This window comes from Drosophila mojavensis, unplaced genomic scaffold (genome assembly GCF_018153725.1).
Source record: "Drosophila mojavensis isolate 15081-1352.22 unplaced genomic scaffold, ASM1815372v1 contig_19, whole genome shotgun sequence".
Classification (NCBI taxonomy): domain Eukaryota; kingdom Metazoa; phylum Arthropoda; class Insecta; order Diptera; family Drosophilidae; genus Drosophila; species Drosophila mojavensis.
The window spans coordinates 1066496-1079203 of NW_025318726.1; the positions used below are offsets into that span (position 1 = coordinate 1066496).

At 39.4% G+C, this 12708-nt stretch overlaps 1 long non-coding RNA gene across 1 annotated transcript; it reads left to right on the forward strand.

The window, feature by feature from the left end:
- Positions 1-10814: 10814 nt before the first annotated feature.
- On the forward strand, positions 10815-11853 carry LOC122756873. Its single transcript, XR_006356734.1, has 2 exons — positions 10815-10883; positions 10952-11853. It is a non-coding gene; the product is annotated as an uncharacterized LOC122756873 (long non-coding RNA).
- Positions 11854-12708: the final 855 nt, after the last annotated feature.

The following is a 12708-nucleotide window of genomic DNA, read 5'->3' on the forward strand; positions in this document are numbered from 1 at the left end:
ATGTCCACTGTCCGTCCATTGCCCGCTGCCCATTGCCCATTGCCCGCTGCCCGCTGCCCGTTGTCCGCTGACCTGCAGGTCGCTGCGCATGCGTCGAAGTTGCTCGAATTCTCGGTAAGCGCGCGCATAAATCACACGCCCTGACACTTGTCCAAAATGTTGTCAGTTTATGGCTTGGGTCGAGCCGCTCTGATCCCAATGCCGATCCCTGCACCTGTAGTACGAGCGCGGCCGTTCTGCAGGTTAAAAGTTCATTTGGCCATTGTTTGCTTTGTCACTCGTTTGGCTTCGCTTGTCTTACAAGCCCCATTACGCCTTGTTTCCGTTCGCCGAGATACCTCGGAAGCCCCACCACTTAATAGTTATAGTTTTAATTGCTATTTAAGTTGAGTTTCCGCCATACGCAGCCGGAAAGTTGATGCCCACAACTCCAAGACCAAGGGTGTGTTATTATTTTGGGTGTGCTTGTGTGTGTGTGTGTGCGTGTGGCCATCCAATCTGAGTCATGGTGACATTTATGCGCATTTTATGGACTGCTTCCACTGAAAGCTTTCAAATTGGCATTCTAATGGCAGCACTTCTCAAAACAGATACAAATCGTTTGAGTTATGGCCATCAAAAGAGAGCCACAGTCACGGACGCATCTGATATGGTCAAAACTCATATCCATTGTTATTACACTTTGTGCTGGTCATCTTTTATGGCAGATTAACGCGTTACAAGAAATTTAATTTAATTTGATGTTGATGTTGATGCTGATGCTGATGATATATCAGTGTAAAAGGTGCGCGTCAACTCAGCTCTTCACAAATTTGTCAACATATATAAATGAACTCGCCTAATAGGTTTCAAATGTGAATCACAATATTAATTAAGTCGATTTTAAATAACATTTCTCGTTTTCATTTCACATCATAGATATTATTGCCCGAGAGACACACACTTTTATAACATGGCCAACACAAATTGGTATTTTAATAAACTTCATAAAACGAGAAATGTCAAACATAACATTTATGACCTAACGCCTCTGATTTCCTAATCGAAAGCTCGTATTTGTTTATTTAAATAAAATATTAGACGAATGATATGCACTAAATTTACAAATGTAGATAAATAAAACGGAATTCAAAACGAAAGCAATTTGGGATTTTTTTTTTCAAATTAAAGAAAATATATTGTGACTATTGGAATCGTCTAGTTAGTTAGTTATGGTAAAACGGTTGAAACTGTGAGAATACTATCTTTATTATTATAATAAATATAGATAACTTAAAGTGTTATATATGTTAAATATATGAGTATGAACATTATTATAAATATATGTATGTAATTTGAAGTTGCGTCATCGGGTCAATAAAACTTTAACAATGACAAATTTAATACTCATCCTCTAGGAAATTCAGGATATGTTTATCTTCAGCATCGTAATATACTTTATTGATTTCTATTGCTTTGTAAATTTTAAATATGTAATATTTAATACTATATAATTGTTCTTTTATTTTATTCCAATTTGGGTTTGTTCTTTTTATTTTATTATTTTTTTTGCTTTTTGCAAACAAACAGATCTTTGACTAAATAAATCTTTATTATTAAATCGTATAATCCAACTCAATGGTTTTAATATTTATTTATTTTTTTTTTCTTATTGAAAAATTTAAAGAAATTTTCATAGAATCATTCTGCGGCCTTAAAATTTAAATAGGTTTAGCTGGTTTTGATTTAAAATTAAATATTGTATTTAAGTTGCGTTCCAACTGGTAAAAAAAAATGGTAAAATCAATATTAAATTAATTGAATAATTGTTTAAAAATTAATAAACAAATTTGAGGAGTGTTTCCCTTAATTTTTATTAAAAGTAACCAAAAAAAAAAAAAAAAAAAAAAAAAAAATATACAATATTTAACATTTTTGTTAAATAAAAACACAATTCAAAATTCTCTAATTCACTACTAGATTAAAGTTCTAAATATATCACCCAAATTATGTTCATAGCTTACATATATGAAAGGAAGCTCTATATTTACAAATGCAAAGTAAAAGAAACTATGTAAAAAGATAATACCTCCATAAGTATAGCAGAAAGCGAAAGATTTATATTTGTAAGACAGAGACATAGCATATCATAAGTCAAGAGAAGAACCGTATAGGGAGCAAGCCCTTGATGCAGCGACAACTCCTACGCAGTCGAAATAAATCCCAACTTATGTTCTCACATTGATTTTCAGGCACTTCGATTTATGTTAATCCATCTAAATAGCTGCCAACAACTTGGACACATGCACGACTATATTTGTTCGAGGCGAGCGGGTTGATCTCCAGCTTGCATCTTGCAGTTGTTGTTGTGGTACCTGTAGCTGTATCTGTAGCTGTGGTCCTCCACATACGGACACGCAAATGTATCTGATGGATACACTTTGTGAGAAATCATACGACCTGCCCCGTTAACGTTTAGCCGTTTAGCCTTTTGTCGAATTCGTCTGTCCCAGCGGCTTTTCTAGAAAACAATTTAAATTGATTTCAATCAAAAAAATGCCCTTTTTGTTTTCGGGATTTTCAATTTTTGTTTTGTTTTTTTCCTTTTCTGATTTTTTTTTTTTTTTTTTTTTTGTCTCTCTATCTGGCACTTGGCGCGGCAATGGTTTGGATTGCTCTTTCTGTTTCGCCTCGACTGAAGGTTTTTGGGAAAAAGGGACACACGCTTTCAGCGTAAAGATCGCATTTAAACGAAACAAAATTTGACTTTATAATAATGCCAGCCTGTGCGCTGGATGTCCGTCCGCCAGCCTGCATGTCTGGCTGTTTCTCTGTCTGTCTATCTGTTCGTTCTAAGCCAGCATATCCAGCCAACCAGTCAGCCAGCCAAACGAACGACGATCCGTAAGATACAATACCGGATTATGTGCCTTTGTAGTTGTTGCTGTTGTTGTTGCTGTTGTTGTATGTAGATATGGCGGCACGAAGCTCCACGTCTCTGCGGCTCTTTGTGACGGCTTTGTGGGCATTCATTCTCCTTTTTGTGTGCGTGTTTTGTCTTTTTCGTTTTTGACTTGATTGAAAATCTAGAAAATCAGGTTAATAGCTTAGGTGACAGCCAGCAATGTATATGCGGTTGAATTGTTTAGAACCATACAGATACACACACACACACACACATACGAATACACATGCACACTCAGGCATATATTTACCCGAAATCGAAAACGTTTGGCATGTTGTTGTTGTTGTTGTTGCCGTTGTTCTGTTTCGTTTGTGCCTAGTGCCTGTGATAAGATTGATTTGAGCCACAGATACGTTGGCCATAGAGCTCTGAGTGTGTGCCGGCTGTCCATAAAAGCGTCATATGCGCACATTAAAGGCGGCCTGCCGGCCCGCCGCTGATCCCAGCGAACTGCGCGCTCTAGGGCTCATTGTGCTCGCTACTCAATTAGTTGGTTTGATGTAACTTTTGTCAGCCGAAGCTCGAGTGCTGGGGAGCACTCGGCTCTGCGCAGCTCTCCACCAATCCACCAATCCAGCAATCCCAGAGCGGAGCTGTGATGGCAACAGACGGCGACAGACAGCGTGTCAGTGGCGGTGCTTTTAGAGCCTTTGTGATCATGTCTACAGCATGAATATGCAGATTCTGTATCGAAACTCTGGCCACAATTGCTCCATAGATAGATGGCAGTACGAGTGCGCGTAAGAGTGCGACGAGTACCCTGACTCGTATTTCTCGCTGTTCAGTATATATATATATATATATATATATATAGTAATTGAATATATATATATATATATATATATATATATATATATATATATATATATATTCAATTACCGACTTTGGCCTCTCGCTTGTCGTTATCAAAGGAGAAATCGTATTGTAATTGATTTTTATAGATGTATTTTGTACCACATAACATCGACTCCATCTACATATACATACATGCATATGTATATGTATGTGCGTCTCTCCAAATGCCGAATTCCATTATAATGATCTCTTTTATGCCACTTCCATCAAATGCTTTTTGGCATTAGCTCTAATAGCTCTGTGTCGGCGAATTCTGTTTTATTGTCGATTTGTTCCGCTTAGCCTTAAATATTTTACATATTGTCTCAAATGTTGATCTATTGACTGGATGTAGGTAACGCAATGGAATGTAGAGCAAATGTCTGATGCTTCACTCAATCTTAACAACATATTTATCGAGCTATCTATCTTTTTCTTATTATATGCCATTATTACCCGTGGCAAATTAGCAATATTAAATATTTAGGTGATACGGAAATTGTTAAAGTCATTGACTCCCACTTTAAACAGACAATAAGTTTTTCAATTTTCTTAAAATATTGTTTCCCTTTTCATATAATGCAGGAACTTACATGTTAATCATATGAATTCCATTCCCTATACTTTTTTCCCATATAAGAGTAGAGGAGAAGTAGGGTCAGGAACAGTGGAGACTTGAGCACATATCATGCTGCTCTACCTTGAATGCTATTACGAAAAACTCCTAGGTCTAAGGTGGAAGCAGTCCGAAAAAGAGGATGTGTTTAGTTTTTAGATAAACAATAATGCACTTCGATACACTGGTATATGAGTGATAAACTGACGGACGATGCATAAAACATTTTTACCAAGATTCGTAAAAAAAAATTTAAGACAAACAATCAAAATATATTTTTAGTTTTCATTTATATTTATTTATTTTATTTATTTTTTTATTTATTTCTTATTTATTTATTTTTTGTATTAATAATATTCTTATTTTCATTATTATGTTCATAATAAAATACTTTCAGAAGCTGATTTGATAAACCACATAAATTTATTCTTTATTTGTATTATATTATTATATTCTTCAGTCTTCAAAAAAACAAACTAATTCAATCGAGTTTTGCATTCGTCAATGCGAACTTGGGAGCTACCAAATTTCAACACACGCTATTCTTCATCATTTCTAAATAGATTCTCAATGAATACTAATTAACTACCAAATATAATTTCGCAATAACTCATTCCTTTCACCTAATGACGTTATAAGTTGAACTTAAAACAATAACAGCGCTAAAAATTAGCCAACGTCTATATTATTGTTGATATCCAACTCAAACGAACTCATTTCAGCTGGGAGAACATAGCTGAACTCTAAACTTTATAATGATTTATGTTAGTATGTGTATGGAGTTGATTGCTTAAACATCAGCTAAATGCAAATTCACTCTTTTTTGTTTATATGTAATATATACTGAGTGTAAGTCTCATACTTGTAGTTGATACGAGCAGTTGATTACTTTGTTAGCTATTTGATTTGCATTCACACTTAGTGTATCGGATAGCGGCAAATCGAACCATTCGCTGATTTGCTAAACTATTTCCCAGGCAGCTTTGCCATTAGCCATTGCATCCCACAGACAATTAGCAGCTAATGCCGTTTGGAAAGCTTTAAGTGTCTAGCCCAGAGGAGGACTGTGGTCCAGTGGCCAGGGGCTAGGGGCTGTGTGCTGACTGGTTTTCGCTAGGCGAGCAAGCGAGATCTTTCACTGAACGGCATTTAAACACATTTCTAATTATTTTTCATTACTTTGGCTTGTCGCACGTCGAGAGTCAACTACATAAAATCGTTTAGTTTATTGGCCCATCAGTCACTGGAGCTGCGCATTTGCGGTCGCCGGAGCCATTACATTGAGTTATGAAATGAATTTCAAATTTCGCGCAAGAGCGCTAAAATAATTACAACGAGCTGAAGCAAATACAGTAGCCCCCCAATGCTGGGCGGCCCAATGCTGGCGGGGTCCGCCACTCTGCCGGCCTCGCCTCGGCCGCACTTAACTTCGCCTCGCATTGATACGCGCTCCAATGCATTTGTGATTTATCAGCCGGACAGGCATTTGGCATTTGGCATTCGGTATTCGGCATTCAGGCACTCAGGCATTCAGGCAGCTGCCTGGCCACCAGCTGACCACCACCAGTAGCTCATCTGCCATGGCCGGCTACTGGCCCACAGCTAACATGGCTAACAGCGCTAACATGGCTAACATGGCTAACATGGCCACTTGGTTTTAGTTACCACTGCGTCGCTCAGCGTGCGTTCTTGGCGTTTGTTAAATTGAAAAGTTTTCGTATTAAGTTTATTGCGACGACCCGATGCTTATAGGCGTGGCAAGCGGGCTGCCAGACGAAAGGCGGGCGTTGGCGATTGCATTCGATGCTGCTGCCGCTGCTGCTGTGGCTCTGTCCGTATGGATGCTGTATGCGATATGATTGCGCATATGTTTTGTGTGCCAAGTTACAAATCAGTTTTCCCAAGAATTTGCTGTGTTGGCGCTGATATGATCAAATGTCATGCATTATACACTGCGCTACATGCTGAATTGATTTCAGTTCTCTAATAGCGAAACAGACTAAAATTACAATGAATCGAGTTAGTAGAGTTGAAGTACAAAAAAAAAATTAGGCCTCAATTTTGAAGTTGAGTAAACATTAATATTATTGGGAATATATTTAAAAGATTTCAGCATTGTAAAAATTAGCTAGTTTATCTCCTCCACTTATCATTCATTTCTGGCAATTGTGCATGCCGCCTGAAGTTTGTAGCCCAGTGCTCTTGCTTAATACAATTTCAATCTTAAGAAATACATGTAAAATGCATGAAATTATAAGCCAAGCAATTTGGCTTACCAGCCGAACGGGCGGACCTTAAACATAACCGTCTCAGCATCAGCTGCAGTCAGAGTTTCAGTTGGAGCTGAAGCTTGAATCTTTGGTGCAGTTGAACGCAAAATGCGCCCCGTGGAGCGAGTTGGTAACAAACAGCGACATTATAAAAGGTGTAGCCCCGGTTAGGATCGGTGAGGCCCGGAACGAGTGGAGGAATCAACTGTGTCCAGTGGCCTGCAATTTTCATGATAATTAAATGCAAAAGAGCAGAGAGAAGAATTCTAAAATTATTATAATTAAATGCACCCGCCAAAGCGCATTTCAGCTGAATTGTTTTATAATTTCGAGCAGCCAGCAGACACTGCCAGCTGTCCGCTGCACCTGATCGCAGGCGCTGACTCTGACTCTGACTCTGACTCGGTTGGGCTCTGGACAGGGATCAGTTGATCACTTGCAATAAACTAAATATTTCCGCTCTTAAATTATTTATTTTGATATTTGGTTAAGGCAAACAGCGCCCGGAGACAAGACAGACAAATGTTGAAAAATATTTTGATAGCGGCCGCCTGGGCATAGCAAATTAGCCCCGAATGGCCGAATGACACAGGTCGATCTCGATCTGGATACCAATGCATCAATGCATCAATGATGAAGCTCATCATCATCATCACGAACATCATTATCGTGATCATCGTCATCTGTAATTCGTGCATAAATGCATGTCATGACAGCTAGCACGGGCACGACATGTAACACCTTTCAATGTTGTCGTTGTTTGGTCCTCTAGTCGAAATGAATATGTCAAAATTTACAATTCGTATGAGATGATCGCGCATTGAGCGTCTCACGATGACAGGCATAATGTTTTGCGTGCTGCATGCTCCAGGAACACTAAAGACTGCTCGATTTTCTTTTGAACAAATCCTTCACAATTATTTTCTGTTGATTCACAGCACTTGTGGGCAACACAGTGAGGCAAAACCGCAGCCACACTTCATAGCCAAAGAGATGATAATAAATCAAGGCGCATTAAAAGTGTTTTCAATTTCATCGTAACCCAGCTGCGCTGCTGAAGAACGCAACCTGACAACGACGACTCTCTGATTAAGATGATGTTGCTGATGTTGATTTGCCAGCGTTTGTGGCTCTGCCTCTGGTTGTGGTTCTGGCTGTGGCTCTGGCTGTGGTTCTGTCTGTGGCAGAGGCTCGAAATGTAGTATATGATTTGGTTGTTGTCCCACGTCATGTTCTACATGCTGCCGAGCATCATTTGAACATTTGCCGCACACCAAACTGACCCATGATTTATGTCTATTGGTCGCCGTGGCACGGCTGGAAAGCCAAGTAGCCTAACAAAATAGAAATATTATGCTTGTGATGTGTATGTGGGGGCTTAGTTGATTTTGATTATGATTTTTATTTCGTTTTTCGTTTCGATTTTTGTTTTTTTATTTTTTTTTTTTATTATTGATTTTGTCATGGCGCTGTGCCTTTTGTATTGTTTCACTTAATGGCGAAGGCCCACAATTAACTGGTGATGTGTGTAGCGAACGCCTCCTGCGGCTTTTCACGCATGCGCGCGATTTGATTTTGAAATTTTGTGTTGTGATTTCGACACGCATTCCACTGTGCTCGCCATTTCGTTACGCAGCGCTCCGCCATCTCCGACGAATTGACGAGTTCAAGATGGATCGAGCGTTTGGCATTCAGAGCAGACCTTCAGGCGACCGCCTAGGTTGCTCGATCGACCCCCACCTATTGGTGGCGCCCGCGTAGCCCTTGGAGCTCCCCATGGCTACGCGGAAGGCAAACGGGCATAGACTTACGCTCACGCACAGTATCGCATAGCCAATTAAACGTTTGACAAATGATTTGACATTTCCATTTAGCCAAATGGCTCGCACTCCACTCACTCCCCCGGCCTTTCTACGGCTGCAGGATTAAGTAGTTCTACGCTGACAGCGCATGCGGGCCTGAGAATATAAATTGGATTCAAAATACTTTGCTCGATCTTGCAAATATATGATGGTGTTGACGAGTCGCTCTTGGCGATCGGACGGACGCTCGCCCATTGACAGTAATTCAAAAGAAGATTATTAAATTTTCTTCCAGCCCTTGGCTTGATGAATACAAAACGATGAACAATTAATGTACTTAAAACAAAACATTCGACTGTCCGGGCTGATGTAAATTGCTGGAATCGCCCGCTTTCTCCGCACACATAATTGAGACATCATTGAGTTGGACTTTGGCTGATCTTCTTGTGGAAATATATATTTTGAATTGATCATTTAGTGATTTGAGTAGCTTAAGCTGAGCATTATTTATATTATTGTGTGTTGATAAAACTAGGTAAAATAAAAAATATAATTTTTTAGCCTAATGTAAAACAGAATTATATTACAATAATATCACCAACCCAATCCCTCTTACGTATTAAATATGTCTATCTAAATATTACGATTTGGGATATTACAAGAGAAGAGGTGAGTATGAAAGACCTATCTAAAACAAACCTAGAGCACAGCTTAAAAGAACAACAATTAATAAGTGTTGCTCTATATTATATTCTTTATTCATTTATCTCTAAATTGACTCTAGTTATGGTCTATATTTTTATATTAATAATTAAATAATAGATAAATACAGATTCCAGAAAACGAAAGCCTAAATTTTATTTGGATTTGATATAATTTATAAATATCTCATGTCTCGACCAATTTAAGTGCAGAGTACAGAGGCCAACAGCTATGCTATTAACATAATGCTGTTAAGCGGAGGAGCAGTTCCTGTTAATGTCATCGGGCATTAACAACTTACAAAGATAACTTACAAAGTAATGCTTCTACTGATATTTTATATCAAATTTTTCATTTACAATCTTCAAAGCTTTAGTTTTCAATATATTCATTGTCAATTAGTCAGCAAGAGGCTTTAAAGATTCTTGAAGAAATGGAACCCAAAATATGTATATAGTTTTCCTAATAAAAGTAAAAAAGCAAAATAATAATAATAATTTTATTATACATATTATGTATTTAAATGTTTCACCCAAATTAAATATTGAGTTCAGATTTTATGACTATTTTAGCTAAGGAAATGGACACAATATTTCCTTCATTACTTATATATATTCGTGTATAAATTTAGAGTTAAAAAAATTTCTTCTCTTCAGCCAATACAATTTACAATTTATCCCCTAATTTAAGTTGAGTTTAATTTAGAGACACAAAAGGATGGCACATTGAGCTAATAACCGCAGGCCCAAAATAAAGTTTCACATGATTAGATTAAGAGTATGAAATGCATAGCGAACAGCAATGAGAACTATTTGCGACCCATCCACAATTGTTGAAATGAGTGGGAATCGGTCTCGGACACGGTTTGTATACACACGCACACACACACACACACACACACACACACTAACACACGCATGAAAGCATAGCAGAAGGCGTCGTGTCCCTAATTCAATGTGTCAATTGAGTAGCATCGTTGCCGTCGCCGTCGTCATCATCGCCGTTTGGTGTCGGTGGTGCGGACTCTCTGCTGGCTGATGAAGAATAAGGGAGTTTGATTAATGTAAAAGCTGCCACTGATATGTCACACGCATGTCAAATTCTGACATTTGACATTTTGCAAGCGAGAGACGCCAACGCCAACGCCGTGGCGCGCTCGCATGGTGGCTGCCTGGTTGGATGAGCAACGCACACCGCCAGCAGACCAGCACCACAACACACACACACACACAGCCAGCAACCACCAGCAGCAAGAAAGTTGAGTGCAAGCGACGAGTTTCTCGTTTGCTTGCTTATTTAAAAATACATCGAATGCGCGGGGCGTTAATACATCCGTTAGAGTGCCATTTTGTATGTCAGCCCAGAGCAGAACCCTCAACCCCCGCACCACACACCCCACCCTTGGCTAGCACTGAGGCTGGGCAGAGACAGGTGGAGGGACGAAGTTTGACCTCCTGACTGGTTGTTTGCATCCCTTTTCCATCAGAGCACATCCAGCACATCCAGCACATCCTGCGACTTGGCTCTGCTTCACTGCTGCTGGCACTTGACAACGACGACATTTGCGCATAAAAAATGCAGCATTATTTGACTGCGAATTAATGTTAAATTGTTGTAGGACGCTGCCACTCGGGCGAGCGGTTCGGCTCGGCTCGGCTCGGTACGTTGATGTTGATGTGGGAAATGTCACATTGTGACAGTTGACGCCGACAAGTGTACGCCTTGTTGTTACTGTACATTTTTATAAATATTTAATTATATTTTGTTTCCATTTTCGGCACAGGCTTTGGCTCCAGCTCCAGCTCCGGCTACGGCTCTGGATGTGGATGTGGATGTGGCTCGCCGGTCGTGACCCACCCCTTAGCCCACACTTGATAAACATTTGATTAATCACACGCACACAATTACATATACAACTGCAGCTACAGAAACAGATACAAATACAATTTTCACACTCTGGTAAAAGATCAAAGCACTCTTCTGCCTTCGGCAATGCAATAACAGTCCGTCAATTCGTCCAGACCGAGGCCCCAACTAGTCAGTGAGTGAAACTATTCGCGCATTATGTCTAAATAAACAAACAGAACAGCGACTGGCACTGCCTGATCGATTCCAATCCAAGAGCAAGAGGAAGAGTTAAGGGAAATCTATGGAAATCGTTTGCCATCTTTCGATAGTTGCTCGTGGCTGCGTGAAGACTTCGTTCTTCTGTTAGTAAGATGTATGGCGCTGTGTGTATTTCATGTGGGTGGAAAATTTATTTGAAAAACAATTTTCATGAAAAGTATGCGCATACAAAACTGACAGCTTTTGGCTTCAAGAAAAATCAACAAACTGCTCGGGACTATAAATCGCAATCTACTGACCCAAACATAATGTTGTTTGTAAAGAAACACATGGGCGGGATCTGGATCTGGCCCAAACTGAATGCTGAATGGGCATAAATAAATGTTAGTTGGTTTCGAAAGCCACTGGAACAGCATAGTCTAGTGAAATTAAAATGCCATTATTGCAGCCTAGCTAAATAAATAATTAATATGGGCCAACACATTGACAATGACTTGACTCTATTGATGTAATAAAATAGGGCAATATTGTCATGTCTAATCAATTAGCTACATTAGATATAATATAATGAGATTGAGCTGTAAATATTTTAATAATAAAAGAATACTTTCTGCACAATTTTAATATGTAAATAAACTCGAACCAAATACAATAATACTGAATGACATCATGTTTAATCTAATAATGTTGGTGCCTTTTCTTTGTTGATAGTAATACTAGGAAGCCTTGGCTTATTTTAAATATTTAATTAATTACATTTGAAATGAGTAAATTATTTCAAATTAAGTCAATCAATCTTGCAGCTATCTACATTGTGCCTTTCCAATGATTTAGGCACATTACTATCTATGTTATATATGCCAGGTATTCAGCGTCATAGTCACTCTCTCTACCCTATGCGATCCTGCACTCGTACATATTCCAGTTACACTGAGGTTTCACCTGTCGCCCGGACATAAATTCACAAGCACTCATAACGGCAACGAACTTCATTTTCATTAGCAAAAATGTTGAGTTGCCCGTTGGAGTTGGAGCTGGAGTTGGGCCCGGCAGACATGCCAAAAAGTGCAGCCATCAGGCAAACGGGTATTTACGGCCTCGATGGCGACTGGCGCATGAGTTTTGGGGGCCGTGCGTGGTAATGCGGCTAAAGGTAGCGACGCCAGCCGCAATGGGAAATTTATTGGCTGCGCTGCGCCAGCTAAAATCAGAGCCAAGTGCTCATAAATAAATATCGGACGAGGTGGCTGAATCAAATGATGTGCCCTAAGTGGGGAGCAGCTCCTACCTGGCGAACTCTTTCGGCGACTCTGGGCTGATTAGCTATTCCGAATGTCGTTCGAAGCTACACACATACACATACACATACAAATATAAGAGTCACATGTGCGAACTGGGTATCTGTGGATTAGGTTCATCTTCACTTCGCCTCCAGTCATCGGAGTGCGCGACTTTTGTGCTGGCCTTTGTCTT